Source organism: Xyrauchen texanus, chromosome 21 (genome assembly GCF_025860055.1).
Source record: "Xyrauchen texanus isolate HMW12.3.18 chromosome 21, RBS_HiC_50CHRs, whole genome shotgun sequence".
In the NCBI taxonomy this organism is placed as follows: Eukaryota; Metazoa; Chordata; class Actinopteri; order Cypriniformes; family Catostomidae; genus Xyrauchen; species Xyrauchen texanus.
This window is the reverse complement of record NC_068296.1, coordinates 41,351,838-41,369,651: the sequence shown is the minus strand read 5'-3', so window position 1 is coordinate 41,369,651 and position 17,814 is coordinate 41,351,838. Positions and strand designations below refer to the sequence as shown.

At 37.0% G+C, this 17,814-nt stretch overlaps 1 protein-coding gene across 1 annotated transcript in view; it reads left to right on the top strand.

The window, feature by feature from the left end:
* LOC127661188 (RNA-binding protein Raly-like) overlaps positions 1 to 17,814 on the top strand; it is a 173,383-nt gene that overhangs the window by 26,954 nt on the left and 128,615 nt on the right. The gene's annotated exons all lie outside the window — the stretch shown is intronic.

Genomic DNA, 17,814 nt, shown 5'->3' with positions numbered 1-17,814 from the left:
GTTTTTTCGAGTTTGATCGTCAATTTTAGGAAAACCGTAAGTCCGATCAGTTAGAAAAGATATAGCAACTCGAGTCAGAACAGTTTGAGTGTCTGAGCCGAGTTTGGAGTATGTGGAGTTAAAGCTCTAGGAGGAGTTAGATATAGAAATTTCACCGCTAAGAAGAATAAGCGGAATAATAATAAGTTTAAGTAGGATTTCAGTAAGTTGGCTTTCACAAGCCAACTTAATAACTAGATTAAAAAGTTTGAGTACAAACTTTAAGTTGGCTTGTGAAAGTTTGGACCAGACAGTTTGAAGAAGTTTAAAGTAGTTTGAAGTTTAAATTAATTTAAATTAGTTTCAAGTAGTTTCTATTTTAAAGTAGTTTATAGTTTAAAGTAGTTTGAAGTTTATATTAGTTTAAATTAGTTTAAAATAGCTTATAGTTTAAAGTAGTTTGAAGTTTAAAGTAGTTTATAGTTTAAATTAGTTTAAAGTTTAAATTAGTTTGTAGTTTAAATTAGTTTAAAGTAGTTTGAAGTTTATATTAGTTTAAATTAGTTTAAAGTAGCTTATAGTTTAAAGTAGTTTGAAGTTTAAATTAGTTTAAATTAGTTTAAAGTAGTTTATGGTTTAAAGTAGTTTATAGTTTAAAGTAGTTTGAAGTTTAAAGAAGTTTGAATTTTATATTAGTTTAAATTAGTTTAAAGTAGTTTAAACCCAAATGAATGACTCTAATGAGCCAGTTCTACAGTGTAGTGTTAAAAAGTTTAACTTAGTTGCTAGATAGATAGATAGATAGATAGATAGATAGATAGATAGATAGATAGATAGATAGATAGATAGATAGACACTCAGATAGATAGATATTTACCCTTAGATATATAGAGAGATAGATATAGATAGATAGATATTTACCGATCAGATAGATAGATAGATAGAGAGAGAGAGAGAGAGAGATTTTTTATATAATTATGGTCATAAATAAATAAATCCAGAAGTCTGTACGATTTTCTGGTGCAGAAATATTTGATTTGTTACTCGGTTGCTAGGGTAAGCCCATGTGGTTGCTATGCAGTTACCAATGTAATACAATACATGGCTCCTTTCCATCCTGAGTGAAATAAGTCAACCCAGAAGTCTCTACTATTTTCTGGTGCAGAGATATGTGATTTGTTACTCGGTTGCTAGGGTAACCCCATCTGGTTGCTAGGCAGTTACCATAGTGATACTAATGAAGTCTCCTTGCCATCCTGATTGAAATAAGTCAACCCAGAAGTCTGTACTATTTTCTGGTGCAGAGATATGTGATTTGTTACTAGGTTGCTAGGGTAACCCCATCTGGTTGCTAGGCAGTTACCATAGTGATAATAATCAAGTGTCTTTGCCATCCTGAGTGAAACAAATCAACCCAGAAGTCTGTACGATTTTCTGGTGCAGAAATATTTGATTTGTTACTCGGTTGCTAGGGTAAGCCCATGTGGTTGCTATGCAGTTACCAAGGTAATACAATACATGGCTCCTTTCCATCCTGAGTGAAATAAGTCAACCCAGAAATCTCTACTATTTTCTGGTGCAGAGATATGTGATTTGTTACTCGGTTGCTAGGGTAACCCCATCTGGTTGCTAGGCAGTTACCATAGTGATACTAATGAAGTCTCCTTGCCATCCTGATTGAAATAAGTCAACCCAGAAGTCTGTACTATTTTCTGGTGCAGAGATATGTGATTTGTTACTAGGTTGCTAGGGTAACCCCATCTGGTTGCTAGGCAGTTACCATAGTGATAATAATCAAGTGTCTTTGCCATCCTGAGTGAAACAAATCAACCCAGAAGTCTGTACGATTTTCTGGTGCAGAAATATTTGATTTGTTACTCGGTTGCTAGGGTAAGCCCATGTGGTTGCTATGCAGTTACCAAGGTAATACAATACATGGCTCCTTTCCATCCTGAGTGAAATAAGTCAACCCAGAAATCTCTACTATTTTCTGGTGCAGAGATATGTGATTTGTTACTCGGTTGCTAGGGTAACCCCATCTGGTTGCTAGGCAGTTACCATAGTGATACTAATGAAGTCACCTTGCCATCCTGATTGAAATAAGTCAACCCAGAAATCTGTACTATTTTCTGGTGCAGAGATATGTGATTTGTTACTCAGTTGCTAGGGTAACCCCATCTGGTTGCTAGGCAGTTACCATAGTGATACTAATCAAGTGTCCTTGCCATCCTGAGTGAAATAAGTCAACCCGGAAGTCTCTACTAATTTCTGGTGCAAAGATATGTGATTTGTTACTCGGTTGCTAGGGTAACCCCATCTGGTTGCTAGGCAGTTACCATAGTGATACTAATCAAGTGTCCTTGCCATCCTGAGTGAAATAAGTCAACCTAGAAGTCTCTATGATTTTCTGTTGCAGAGATATGTGATTTGTTACTCGGTTGCTAGGGTAACCCCATCTGGTTGCTAGGCAGTTACCATAGTGATACTAATCAAGTCTCCTTGCCATCCTGATTGAAATAAATCAACCCAGAAGTCTGTACTATTTTCTGGTGCAGAGATATGTGATGTGTTACTTGGTTGCTAGGGTAACCCCATCTGGTTGCTAGGCAGTTACCATAGTGATAGTAATGAAGTCTCCTTGCCATCCTGATTGAAATAAGTCAACCCGAAGTCTGTACTATTTTCTGGTGCAGAGATATTTGATTTGTTACTCGGTTGCTAGGGTAACCCCATCTGGTTGCTAGGCAGTTACCATAGTTATACTAATCAAGTCTCCTTGCCATCCTGATTGAAATAAGTCAACCCGGAAGTCTCTACTTTTTGTGGGGCAGAGATATGTGATTTGTTACTCGGTTGCTAAGGTAACCCCATCTGGTTGCTAGGCAGTTACCATAGTGATACTAATCAAGTATCCTTGCCATCCTGATTGAAATAAGTCAACCCGAAGTCTCTACGATTTTCTGGGGCAGAGATATGTGATTTGTTACTCGGTTGCTAGGGTAACCCCATCTGGTTGTTAGGCTGATACCATAGTGATAGTAATGAAGTCTTCTTGCCATCCTGATTTAAATAAACCAACCCAGAAGTCTCTACTATTTTCTGGTGCAGAGATATGTGATTTGTTACTTGGTTGCTAGGGTAACCCCATGTGGTTGCTAGGCAGTTACCATAGTGATACTTATCAAGTCTCCTTGCCATCCTGATTGAAATAAATCAACCCAGAAGTCTCTACGATTTTCTGGTGCAGAGATATGTGATTTGTTACTCGGTTGCTAGGGTAACCCCATCTGGTTGTTAGGCTGATACCATAGTGATAGTAATGAAGTCTTCTTGCCATCCTGATTGAAATAAACCAACCCAGAAGTCTCTACTATTTTCTGGTGCAGAGATATGTGATTTGTTACTCGGTTGCTAGGGTAACTCCATCTGGTTGCTAGGCAGTTACCATAGTGATACTAATCAAGTGTCCTTGCCATCCTGAGTGAAATAAGTCAACCCAGAAGTCTCTATGATTTTCTGGTGCAGAGATATGTGATTTGTTACTCGGTTGCTAGGGTAACCCCATCTGGTTGCTAGGCAGTTACCATAGTGATACTAATCAAGTCTCCTTGCCATCCTGATTGAAATAAATCAACCCAGAAGTCTGTACTATTTTCTGGTGCAGAGATATGTGATTTGTTACTTGGTTGCTAGGGTAACCCCATCTGGTTGCTAGGCAGTTACCATAGTGATACTTATCAAGTCTCCTTGCCATCCTGATTGAAATAAATCAACCCAGAAGTCTCTCTGATTTTCTGGTGCAGAGATATGTGATTTGTTACTCGGTTGCTAGGGTAACCCCATCTGGTTGCTAGGCAGTTACCATAGTGATACTTATCAAGTCTCCTTGCCATCCTGATTGAAATAAATCAACCCAGAAGTCTGTACTATTTTCTGGTGCAGAGATATGTGATGTGTTACTTGGTTGCTAGGGTAACCCCATCTGGTTGCTAGGCAGTTACCATAGTGATACTAATCAAGTCTCCTTGCCATCCTGATTGAAATAAATCAACCCAGAAGTCTCTCTGATTTTCTGGTGCAGAGATATGTGATTTGTTACTCGGTTGCTAGGGTAACCCCATCTGGTTGCTAGGCAGTTACCATAGTGATACTTATCAAGTCTCCTTGCCATCCTGATTGAAATAAATGAACCCAGAAGTCTCTCTGATTTTCTGGTGCAGAGATATAGTTATTGCTAAACGGTTGCTAGGGTACTCTGTTTAGTTGCTAGGGAGTGGCTTGACAGCTGCCAATCATGAAACTCCAAAGGCTGCTTGTCAGTATGAATGATATAAACCAACTCCCATGCCTCTGTGACATTCAGAATGGAAGATATCCCTCTATGGATTTTGGTTGTTAAGGTGCTCGACAATGGTTGCTAGGGAGGGGCTAGGAAGTGTTGAGGTGATTCATGATTGGCTGTTTGCTGCCCCGAGTCAAACGAGACCACCCTTGTGTTTCTATGACACTTCTATCCGGAGATATCCCTTTGATGTCTTTCATTAGAAGTCTATGGGAGTTGTTGCTAAGGTGCTTTAAATTGTTGCTAGGGCGTGGCTTGATAGCTTCACAATGATCCCGAGAGACTGATTGGTCGTCTGAGTAAAATGAGCCCGCCCCCTTGTCTCTATGACACTGTGATCCAGAGCTATGTTCAATACAATATATCTATGCAATGAGGGAGAGAGAGAGGGAGAGATGCAGGGCTGACAGGCCCTTTTTGTCTGTGTGTGTGTGAAAATGTCAGTTGGGATTTAAATTTCTGAACATTCCGCAATGTTAAGTCAATGGGAGTTTTTTCCGAGTTTGATCATCATTTTTAGGAAAACCGTATGTCCGATCAGTTAGAAAAGATATAGCACACTATTCGGGATTAGTCTGAAGGTCTGTGCCGAGTTTGGTGCCTGTAGCTTAAAAGCTCTAGGAGGAGTTAGATATAGAAATTTCAGAGTAAGAATAATAATAATAACTAGAAAAAAAAGTTCGTCGAGACAAACTTTAAGTTGGCTTGTGAAAGTTTGGACCAGAAAGTTTGAAGAAGTTTAAAGTAGTTTGAAGTTTAAATTAGTTTAAATTAGTTTAAAGTTTAAAGTAGTTTATAGTTTAAATTAGTTTGTAGTTTAAATTAGTTTGAAGTATAAATTAGTTTGTAGTTTAAATTAGTTTGAAGTTTAAATTAGTTTAAATTAGTTTAAAGTAGTTTATAGTTTAAATTAGTTTAGTTTAAATTTGTTTAAAGTAGTTTAAAGTTTAACTTAGTTGCTAGATAGATAGATAGATAGATAGATAGATAGATAGATAGATAGATAGATAGACAGACACTCAGATAGAGAGATAGATAGATATTTACCCTCAGATAGATAGATAGATAGATCGATAGATAGATAGACATTGACCCTCAGATAGATAGATAGATAGATAGATAGATATTGACCCTCAGATAGATAGATAGATAGATGGATGGATTGATTGATGGATGGATTGATCCTTGCTACCCTGAGTCCCAAGAACAAAGCCAGAAGTCTTTATGTTGTTCAGTTGCAGAGATATGTGATTTGTTACTCGGTTGCTAGGGTAACCCCATATGGTTGCTAGGCAGTTACCATAGTGATACTTATCAAGTCTTCTTGCCATCCTGATTGAAATAAATCAACCCAGAAGTCTCTACGATTTTCTGTTGCAGAGATATGTGATTTGTTACTCGGTTGCTAGGGTAACCCCATCTGGTTGTTAGGCAGTCACCATAGTGATACTTATCAAGTGTTCTTGACATCCTGATTGAAATGAACCAACCCAGAAGTCTCTACGATTTTCTGGTCCAGAGATATGTGATTTGTTACTCGGTTGCTAGGGTAACCCAATATGGTTGCTAGACCGTTACCATAGTGATACATATCAAGTCTCATTGACATCCTGATTGAAATAAATCAACCCAGAAGTCTCTATGATTTTCTGGTGCAGAGATATTTGATTTGTTACTCGGTTGCTAGGGTAACCCCATCTGGTTGCTAGGCAGTTACCTTAGTGATACTAATGAAGTGTCCTTGCCATCCTGATTGAAATAAGTCAATCCGGAAGTCTCTACGCTTTTCTGATGCAGAGATATGTGATTTGTTACTCGGTTGCTAAGGTAACCCCATGTGGTTGCTAGGCAGTTACCATAGTGATACTTATCAAGTCTCCTTGCCATCCTGATTGAAATAAATCAACCCAGAAGTCTCTCTGATTTTCTGGTGCAGAGATATGTGATTTGTTACTCGGTTGCTAGGCTAACCCCATCTGGTTGTTAGGCAGTCACCATAGTGATACTTATCAAGTCTTCTTGACATCCTGATTGAAATAAACCAACCCAGAAGTCTCTACGATTTTCTGGTCCAGAGATATGTGATTTGTTACTCGGTTGCTAGGGTAACCCAATGTGGTTGCTAGGCAGTTACCATAGTGATACTTGTCAAGTCTCCTTGACATCCTGATTGAAATAAATCAACCCAGAAGTCTCTACGATTATCTGGTGCAGAGATATGTGATTTGTTACTCGGTTGCTAGGGTAACCCCATCTGGTTGCTAGGCAGTTACCATAGTGATACTTATCAAGTCTCCTTGCCATCCTGATTGAAATAAATCAACCCAGAAATCTCTCTGATTTTCTGGTGCAGAGATATGTGATTTGTTACTCGGTTGCTAGGGTAACCCCATCTGGTTGTTAGGCAGTCACCATAGTGATACTTATCAAGTCTTCTTGACATCCTGATTGAAATAAACCAACCCAGAAGTCTCTACGATTTTCTGGTCCAGAGATATGTGATTTGTTACTCGGTTGCTAGGGTAACCCAATGTGGTTGCTAGGCAGTTACCATAGTGATACTTATCAAGTCTCCTTGACATCCTGATTGAAATAAATCAACCCAGAAGTCTCTACGATTATCTGGTGCAGAGATATGTGATTTGTTACTTGGTTGCTAGGGTAACCACATCTGGTTGCTAGGCAGTTACCATAGTGATACTAATGAAGTCTCTTTGCCATCCTGATTGAAATAAGTCAATCCGGAAGTCTCTACGCTTTTCTGATGCAGAGATATGTGATTTGTTACTCGGTTGCTAAGGTAACCCCATGTGGTTGCTAGGCAGTTACCATAGTGATACTTATCAAGTCTCCTTGCCATCCTGATTGAAATAAATCAACCCAGAAGTCTCTCTGATTTTCTGGTGCAGAGATATGTGATTTGTTACTCGGTTGCTAGGGTAACCCCATGTGGTTGCTAGGCAGTTACCATAGTGATACTTATCAAGTCTCCTTGCCATCCTGCTTGAAATAAATGAACCCAGAAGTCTCTCTGATTTTCTGGTGCAGAGATATAGTTATTGCTAAACGGTTGCTAGGGTACTCTGTTTAGTTGCTAGGGAGTGGCTTGACAGCTGCCAATTATGAAACTCCAAAGGCTGCTTGTCAGTATGAATGATATAAACCAACTCCCATGCCTCTGTGACATTCAGAATGGAAGATATCCCTCTATGGATTTTGGTTGTTAAGGTGCTCGACAATGGTTGCTAGGGAGGGGCTAGGAAGTGTTGAGGTGATTCATGATTGGCTGTTTGCTGCCCCGAGTCAAACGAGACCACCCTTGTGTTTCTATGACACTTCTATCCGGAGATATCCGCTTGATATCTTTCATTAGAAGTCTATGGGAGTTGTTGCTAAGGTGCTTTAAATTGTTGCTAGGGCGTGGCTTGATAGCTTCACAATGATCCCGAGAGACTGATTGGTCGTCTGAGTAAAATGAGCCCGCCCCTTGTCTCTATGACACTGTGATCCAGAGCTATGTTCAATACAAAATCCCTATGCAATGAGGGAGAGAGAGAGGAGAGATGCAGGGCTGACAGGCCCTTTTTGTCTGTGTGTGTTCCCAAATTAATGACTCTAATGAGCCGGTTCTTTTGACTCTACAGTGTGAAACATACAGTGTGACCAGTGTAGTCTGATTCCCAAATGAATGACTCTAATGATCCAGTTCTTTTGAATCTACAGTGTGAAACATACAGTGTGACCAGTGTAGTCTGATTCCCAAATTAATGACTCTAATGAGCCAGTTCTTTTGAATCTACAATGTGAAACATACAGTGTGACCAGTTTAGTCTGATTCCCAAATGAATGACTCTAATGAGCCAGTTCTTTTGAATCTACAATGTGAAACATACAGTGTGACCAGTGTAGTCTGATTCCCAAATGAATGACTCTAATGAGCCAGTTCTTTTGAATCTACAGTGTGAAACATACAGTGTGACCAGTGTGGTCTGATTCCCAAATGAATGACTCTAATGAGCCAGTTCTACAGTGTAGTGTTAAAAAAGTTTAACTTAGTTGCTAGATAGATAGATAGATAGATAGATAGATAGATATTTACCCTTAGATATATAGAGAGATAGATATAGATAGATAGAGAGAGAGAGATAGATATTTACCCTCAGATAGATAGATAGATAGATATTTAGATATTTAGATAGATAGATAGATATTGACCCTCAGATAGATGCTAGCACGTTTTTAGCATGTTTTAGTGTGTGGCTAGGAAGATTTTAGGTCATTACTTTTTGGCTGCTTGATAAAAGAAATCCTCTGAGGGAGAGAGAGAGGGAGAGATGCAGGGCTGACAGGCCCTTTTTGTCTGTGTGTGTGAAAATGTCAGTTGGAATTTGAATTTCTGAACATTCCGCAATGTTAAGTCAATGGGAGTTTTTTCCGAGTTTGATCATCATTTTTAGGAAAACCGTAAGTCCGATCAGTTAGAAAAGATATAGCACACTATTCGGGATTAGTCTGAAGGTCTGTGCCGAAGTTTGGTGCCTGTAGCTTAAAAAGCTCTAGGAGGAGTTAGTCTTGGTAATTTTAGTCTCAGAAGAATAATAATAATAATAATAATAATAATAAGTTTAAATAGGATTTCAGTAAGTTGGCTCTCACAAGCCAACTTAACTAGAAAAAAAAGTTCGTCGAGACAAACTTTAAGTTGGCTTGTGAAAGTTTGGACCAGAAAGTTTGAAGAAGTTTAAAGTAGTTTGAATTTTAAATTTGTTTATAGTTTAAATTAGTGTGAAGTTTAAATTAGTTTGTAGTTTAAATTAGTTTATAGTTTAAATTAGTTTAAAGTTTAAATTAGTTTAAAGTTTAAATTAGTCTAAAGTTTAAATTAGTTTGAATTTTAAAGTAGTTTGAAGATTAAATTTGTTCAAAGTTTAAAGTAGTCTAAAGTTTAAATTAGTTTGAATTTTAAAGTAGTTTATTGTTTAAAGTAGTTTGAAGTTTAAAGTAGTTTATAGTTTAAATGAGTTTAAAGTTTAAATTAGTTTAAAGTTTAATGTAGTTTGTAGTTTAAAGTAGTTAAAAGTTTAACTTAGTTGCTAGATAGATAGATAGATAGATAGATAGATAGATAGACACTCAGATAGATAGATAGATAGAGAGATAGGTAGATAGATATTTACCCTCAGATAGATAGATAGATATAGATAGATAAATATTTACCCTCAGATAGATAGATAGATAGATAGATAGATAGATATTGACCCTCAAATAGATAGATAGATAGATAGATATTGACCCTCAGATAGATAGATAGATAGATAGATAGATAGATAGATAGATAGATAGATAGATAGACAGACAGATAGATGCTAGCACGTTTTTAGCATTTTTTAGTACTTCGCTAGGTGATACTAGCATGTGTTAGCATGATGCTAAGCACGCTTTTAGCATCTTTTAGCACTTCGGCTTGGCGATGCTAAGCATGTGTTAGCATGATGCTAGCACGCTTTTAGCATGTTTTAGCACTCGCTAGGTGATGCTAACATGTGTTAGCATGATGCTAAGCATGTTTTTAGCATGTTTTCAAGCACTCCGCTAGGCGATGCTAAGCATGTGTTAGCATGATGCTAAGACGATTTTAGCATGTTTTAGCGACTCGCTAGGCGATGCTAGCATGTGTTAGCATGATGCTTACCACGTTTTAAGCATGTTTTAAGCACTTCGCTAGGCGATGCTAAGCATGTGTTAAGCATGATGCTACCACGCTTTTAGCATGTTTTAACGACTTCGCTAGGCGATGCTAAGCATGTGTTAAGCATGATGCTAACACGCTTTTAGCATGTTTTAAGCACTTCGCTAGGCGATGCTAGCATGTGTTAAGCATGATGCTAAGACGTTTTTAGCATTTTTTAGCACTTCGCTAGGTGATGCTAGCATGTGTTAGCATGATGCTAGCACGTTTTTAGCATGTTTTAGCACTTCGCTAGGCGATGCTAACATGTGTTAACATGATGCTAGCATGTTTTTAGCATGTTTTAGCACTTCGCTAGGCGATGCTAGCATGATGCTATCATGTTTTTAGCATTTTTTAGCACTTTGCTAGGTGATGCTAGCATGTGTTAGCATGATGCTAGCACATTTTTAGCATGTTTTAGCACTTCGCTAGTCAATGCTAGCATGTGTTAGCATGATGCTAACACGTTTTTAGCATGTTTTAGCGTGTGGCTAGGAAGATTTTAGGTCATTACTTTTTGGCTGCTTGATAAAAGAAATCCTCTGAGGGAGAGAGAGAGGGAGAGATGCAGGGCTGACAGGCGCTTTTTGTCTGTGTGTGTGAAAATGTCAGTTGGAATTTGAATTTCTGAACATTCCGCAATGTTAAGTCAATGGGAGTTTTTTCTGAGTTTGATCGTCATTTTTAGGAAAACCGTAAGTCCGATCAGTTAGAAAAGATATAGCACACTATTCGGGATTAGTCTGAAGGTCTGTGCCGAGTTTGGTGCCTGTAGCTTAAAAGCTCTAGGAGGAGTTAGATATAGAAATTTCAGAGTAAGAATAATAATAATAACTAGAAAAACTTCGTCGAGACAAACTTTAAGTTGGCTTGTGAAAGTTTGGACCAGAAAGTTTGAAGTTTAAAGTAGTTTGAATTTTAAAGTAGTTTGAAGTTTAAATTAGTTTATAGTTTAAATTAGTTTAAAGTTTAAATTAGTCTAAAATTTAAATTAGTTTGAATTTTAAAGTAGTTTGAAGTTTAAAGTAGTTTATAGTTTAAATTAGTTTAAAGTTTAAATTAGTCTAAAGTTTAAATTAGTTTGAATTTTAAAGTAGTTTGAAGTTTAAAGTAGTTTATAGTTTAAATTAGTTTAAAGTTTAAATTAGTCTAAAGTTTAAATTAGTTTGAATTTTAAAGTAGTTTGAAGTTTAAAGTAGTTTATAGTTTAAATTAGTTTAAAGTTTAAATTAGTCTAAAGTTTAAATTAGTTTGAATTTTAAAGTAGTTTGAAGTTTAAAGTAGTTTATAGTTTAAATTAGTTTAAAGTTTAAATTAGTCTAAAGTTTAAATTAGTTTGAATTTTAAAGTAGTTTGAAGTTTAAATTAGTCTAAAGTTTAAATGAGTTTAAAGTTTAAATTAGTTTAAAGTTTAAAGTAGTTTGTAGTTTAAAGTAGTTAAAAGTTTAACTTAGTTGCTAGATAGATAGATAGATAGATAGATAGATAGATAGATAGATAGATAGATAGATAGACAGACACTCAGATAGATAGATAGAGAGATAGATAGATATTTACCCTCAGATAGATAGATATAGATAGATAGATATTTACCCTCAGATAGATAGATAGATAGATAGATAGATAGATAGATAGATATTGACCCTCAAATAGATAGATAGATAGATAGATAGATAGATAGATAGATAGATAGATAGATAGATATTGACCCTCAAATAGATAGATAGATAGATATTGACCCTCAGATAGATAGATAGATAGATAGATAGACAGACAGATAGATGCTAGCACGTTTTTAGCATTTTTTAGTACTTCGCTAGGTGATGCTAGCATGTGTTAGCATGATGCTAGCACGCTTTTAGCATGATTTAACACTTGCTAGGCGATGCTAACATGTGTTAGCATGATGCTACGTTGTTTTTAGCATGTTTTGGCACTCCGCTAGGCGATGCTAACATGTGTTAACATGATGCTAACGACGCTTTTAGCATGTTTTAACACTTCGCTAGGCGATGCTAAGCATGTGTTAGCATGATGCTAAGACGCTTTTAGCATTTTTAGCACTTCGCTAGGCGATGCTAACATGACGCTAACACGGTTTTAGCATGTTTTAGCACTTCGCTAGGCGATGCTAGCATGTGTTAAGCATGATGCTATGACGCTTTTAGCATATTTTAGCGACTCGCTAGGCGATGCTAAGCATGTGTTAAGCATGATGCTATGACGCTTTTAGCATGTTTTAAGCACTCGCTAGGCGATGCTAGCATGTGTTAGCATGATGCTAGCACGCTTTTAGCTTGTTTTAGCACTTCGCTAGGCGATGCTAAGCATGTGTTAAGCATGATGTTAAGCAGGTTTTTAAGCATGTTTTAAGACTTCGCTAGGCGATGCTAAGCATGTGTTAACATGATGCTAATGACGCTTTTAGCATTTTTTAGCACTTCGCTAGGCGATGCTAAGCATGTGTTAAGCATGATGCTATGACGCTTTTAGCATGTTTTAAGCACTCGCTAGGCGATGCTAGCATGTGTTAACATGATGCTAACGACGTTTTAGCATTTTTTAGCACTCGCTAGGCGTATGCTAGACGCTTTTAGCATGTTTTAACACTTCGCTAGGCGATGCTAGCATGTGTTAAGCATGATGCTAAGACGCTTTTAGCATGTTTTAGCACTCGCTAGGCGATGCTAGCATGTGTTAACATGATGCTAAGCATGTTTTTAGCATTTTTAAGCACTTCGCTAGGCGTATGCTAGACGCTTTTAGCATGTTTTAGCCCTTCGCTAGGCGATGCAGGCTTGTGTTAAGCATGATGCTAAGACGCTTTTAGCATGTTTTAGCACTTCGCTAGGCGATTTTAGCATGATGCTAGCACATTTTTAGCTTGTTTTAACACTTAGCTAGTCAATGCTAGCATGTGTTAAGCATGATGCTAGCATGTTTTTAGCATGTTTTAGCGTGTGGCTATGAAGATTTTAGGTCATTACTTTTTGGCTGCTTGATAAATAAATCCTCTGAGGGAGAGAGAGAGGGAGAAATGCAGGGCTGACAGGCCCTTTTTGTCTGTGTGTGTGAAAATGTCAGTTGGGATTTAAATTTCTGAACATTCCGCAATGTTAAGTCAATGGGAGTTTTTTCCGAGTTTGATCGTCATTTTAGGAAAACCGTAAGTCCGATCAGTTAGAAAAGATATAGCAACTTCGAGTCAGAACAGTTTGAGTGTCTGAGCCGAGTTTGGAGTATGTGGAGTTAAAGCTCTAGGAGGAGTTAGATATAGAAATTTCACCGCTAAGAAGAATAAGCGGAATAATAATAAGTTTAAGTAGGATTTCAGTAAGTTGGCTTTCACAAGCCAACTTAATAATAATAAGTTTAAATAGGATTTCAGTAAGTTGGCTTTCACAAGCCAACTTAATAATAATAATAATAAGTTTAAGTACAATATCAGTAAGTTGGCTCTCACAAGCCAACTTAATAACTAGAAAAAGTTCGTCGAGACAAACTTTAAGTTGGCTTGTGAAAGTTTGGACCAGAAAGTTTGAAGTTTAAAGTAGTTTGAAGTTTAAATTAGTTTATAGTTTAAATTAGTTTAAAGTTTAAATTAGTCTAAAGTTTAAATTAGTTTGAATTTTAAAGTAGTTTGAAGTTTAAAGTAGTTTATAGTTTAAATTAGTTTAAAGTAGATAGATAGATAGATAGATAGATAGATAGATAGATAGATAGATAGATAGATAGATAGATAGATAGATAGATAGATAGATAGATAGATAGATAGATAGATAAGTATCATAGATAGATGAGTTTATTAGTTTAAATGAATAAATTTCACTGAGTTTTTTTCATAGAGTTTTTGAGTTTAGAGTTTATAAGTGTATGAATTCATGAGTTTATAAGTATACGAGTTTATAAGTTTGAGTTTATAAGTTTAAATATAAGTCTAAAAGTTCAGAGTTTATTAATTTAAGAGTTTGTAAGTGTATCAATTCATGAGTTTAATGAAAGTTTATGTTTAAATGAAGTACATTTAGTAGTTTGAAGTTAAAATTAATTTAAAGTTTAAATTAGTTTAAATTAGTTTGAAGTGTAAAGTAAATTTTATTTTACATTAATTTTAATTTAAAAATAAATTATTATGAGTTTAATAGTTTAAGTGTCATAGATGAGTATTTTGGGTGGTTGCTATGGTGTTGCTAGGGTGATCTAAGGTATTTTGGGTGGTTGCTAGGGTGTTCTGGGTGGTTGCTAGGGTGTTGTAAGGTATTTTGGGTGGTTGCTAGGGTGTTCTGGGTGGTTGTTTGTCAGTTGCTAGGGTGTTCTGAGTGGTTGCTATGTGCACACACACACACACACACACACAAATGCACATAAACACACACACACACACACACACACAAACTCGCTCACACACTTACACACTCACACACACATACATGCACACTAACTGTCACACACACACACACACACACACTAATGCACATAAACACACACACACACTAACTAGCTCACACACTCGCTCACACACACACACACACACACACACACTAACTAGCTCACACACTCGCTCACACACTCACACACACATACATGCTCACTAACTCGCTCACACACGCTCACACACACACACTAACATACACACTCAGTGTGTGAGTTTAGAGTTTATAAGTTTGTTCATTTGAGTTTAAGAGTTCATAAGTGTATGAATTTATGAGTTTATTAGTGTACAAGTTTGAGTTTAGAAACAAGAGGATTTTAACAAAATTAGTTTGAAGTTTAAATTAGTTTGAAGTTTGAATTTAGTTTAAAGTAGATAGATAGATAGATAGATAGATAGATAGATAGATAGATAGATAGATAGATAGATAGATAGATAGATAGATAGATAGATAGATAGATAAGTGTCATAGATAGATGAGTTTATTAGTTTAAATGAGTCTCAATGGCTCATATAGTATATAGAATGGCAGTTTGATTTAGTCTCTGGTTTCAAGGGATTTAGATTTGAATTTTTGGCAGTTGAGGAGTTTGAAAATCTGAACATTCCGCAATGTTAAGTCAATGGGAGTTTTTTCCGAGTTTGATCGTCATTTTTAGGAAAACCATAAGTCCGATCAGTTAGAAAAGATATTGCATACCGAGTCAGAACAGTTTGAGTGTCTGAGCCGAGTTTAGAGTATGTGGAGTTAAAGCTCTAGGAGGAGTTCGAGTTGTAAATTTTTGACAGAATAATAATAATAAGTTTAAATAGGATTTCAGTAAGTTGGCTTTTACAAGCCAACTTAATAATAATAAGTTTAAATAGGATTTCAGTAAGTTGGCTTTCACAAGCCAACTTAATAACTAGAAAAAAAAGTTTGTCGAGACAAACTTTAAGTTGGCTTGTGAAAGTTTGGACCAGAAAGTTTGAAGAGTTTAAAGTAGTTTATAGTTTAAAGTAGTTTGAAGTTTAAAGTAGTTTGTAGTTTAAAGTAGTTTAAAGTTTAACTTAGTTGCTAGATAGATAGATAGATACATAGAGAGATAGACACTCAGATAGATAGATAGATATTTACCCTCAGATAGATAGATAGATAGAGAGAGAGAGAGATAGTGATTGACCCTCAGATAGATAGATAGATATTGACCCTCAGATAGATAGATAGACAGACAGATAGATGCTAGCATGTTTAGCATGATGCTAGCACATTTTTAGCATGTTTTAACACTTCACTAGGCAATGCTAGCATGTGTTAGCATGATGCTAGCACGTTTTTAGCATGTTTTAGCACTTCACTAGGCGATATTAGCATGTGTTAGCATGATGCTAGCACATTTTTAGCATTTTTTAGCACTTCGCTAGGCGATGATAGCATGTGTTAGCATGATGCTAGCACGTTTTTAGCATGTTTTAAGCACTCGCTATGCGATGCTAAGCATATGTTAGCATGATGCTAGCACATTTTGAGCATTTTTAGCACTTCGCTAGGCGATGTTAAGCATGTGTTAGCATGATGCTATAGACGCTTTTAGCATGTTTTAACACTTCGCTAGGCGATGCTAGCATGTGTTAGCATGATGCTAACGACGTTTTTAGCATGTTTTAAGCACTTCGCTATGCGATGCTAAGCATATGTTAGCATGATGCTAAGCACATTTTGAGCATTTTTAAGCACTTCGCTAGGCGATGTTAGCATGTGTTAAGCATGATGCTAAGCACGCTTTTAGCATGTTTTAAGCACTTCGCTATGCGATGCTAGCATATGTTAGCATGATGCTAAGCACATTTTGAGCATTTTTTAGCACTTCGCTAGGCGATTTTAGCATGTGTTAAGCATGATGCTAAGACGCTTTTAGCATGTTTTAAGCACTTCGCTAGGCGATGCTAGCATGTGTTAGCATGATGCTGCAGACGTTTTTAGCATGATTTAGCACTTCGCTAGGCGATGCTAAGCATGTGTTAGCATGATGCTAGCCCGTTTTTAGCATTTTTTAGCACTCGGCTAGGTGATGCTAAGCATGTGTTAGCATGATGCTAGCACGCTTTTAGCATGTTCTAACGACTTCGCTAGGCGATGCTAAGCATGTGTTAAGCATGATGCTAGCGACGCTTTTAGCATTTTTTAGCATTTCGCTAGGCGATGCTAGCACGTTTTTAGCATGTTTTAGCACTTCACTAGGCGATGCTAGCATGTGTTAGCATGACTCTAGCACGTTTTTAGCATGTTTTAGCACTTCGCTAGGAGATTTTAGCATGATGCTAGCACGTTTTTAGCATGTTTTAGCATGTGGCTATAAAGATTTTAGGTCATTACTTTTTGGCTGCTTGATAAAATAAATCCTCTAAGGGAGAGAGAGAGGGAGAGATGCAGGGCTGACAGGCCCTTTTTGTCTGTGTGTGTGAAAATGTCAGTTTGGATTTAGATTTCTGAACATTCCGCAATGTTAAGTCAATGGGATTTTTCCAGTTTTTGATCATCCGCTGTGGGAAAACCGTAAGTCCGATCAGTTAGAAAAGATATAGCACACTATTCGGGATTAGTCTGAAGGTCTGTGCCGAAGTTTGGTGCATGTAGCTTAAAAGCTCTAGGAGGAGTTAGTCTTGGTAATTTTAGTCTCAGAATAATAATAATAACTAGATAGGTACATTTCCTGAAGAAAATGTGAGTGGTGCTTGCCGTGGCAAAACTCGATCAAACAGCATGTTGTAACTGGAAAAGAACAAAAATTATGGTCATAAATAAATCAACCCAGAAGTCTGTACGATTTTCTGGTGCAGAAATATGTGATTTGTTACTCGGTTGCTAGGGTAAGCCCGTGTGGTTGCTATGCAGTTACCAAGGTAATACAATACATGGCTCCTTTCCATCCTGAGTGAAATAAGTCAACCCGGAAGTCTGTAGTGTGTTCTGGTGCAGAGATATGTGATATGTTGCTCGGTTGCTAGGGTAACTCCATCTGGTTGCTAGGCAGTTACCATAGTGATACTAATCAAGTCTCCTGGCCATCCTGATTAAAATAAATCAACCCGGAAGTCTCTATGTTTTTGTGATGCAGAGATATGTGATTTTTTACTCGGTTGCTAGGGTAACCCCATCTGGTTGCTAGGCAGATACCATAGTGATACTAATCAAGTGTCCTTGCCATCCTTATTGAAATAAGTCAACCCGGAAGTCTCTACGTTTTTCTGATGCAGAGATATGTGATTTGTTACTCGGTTGCTAGGGTAAGCCCATCTGGTTGCTAGGCAGTTACCATAGTGATACTAATGAAGTGTCCTTGCCATCCT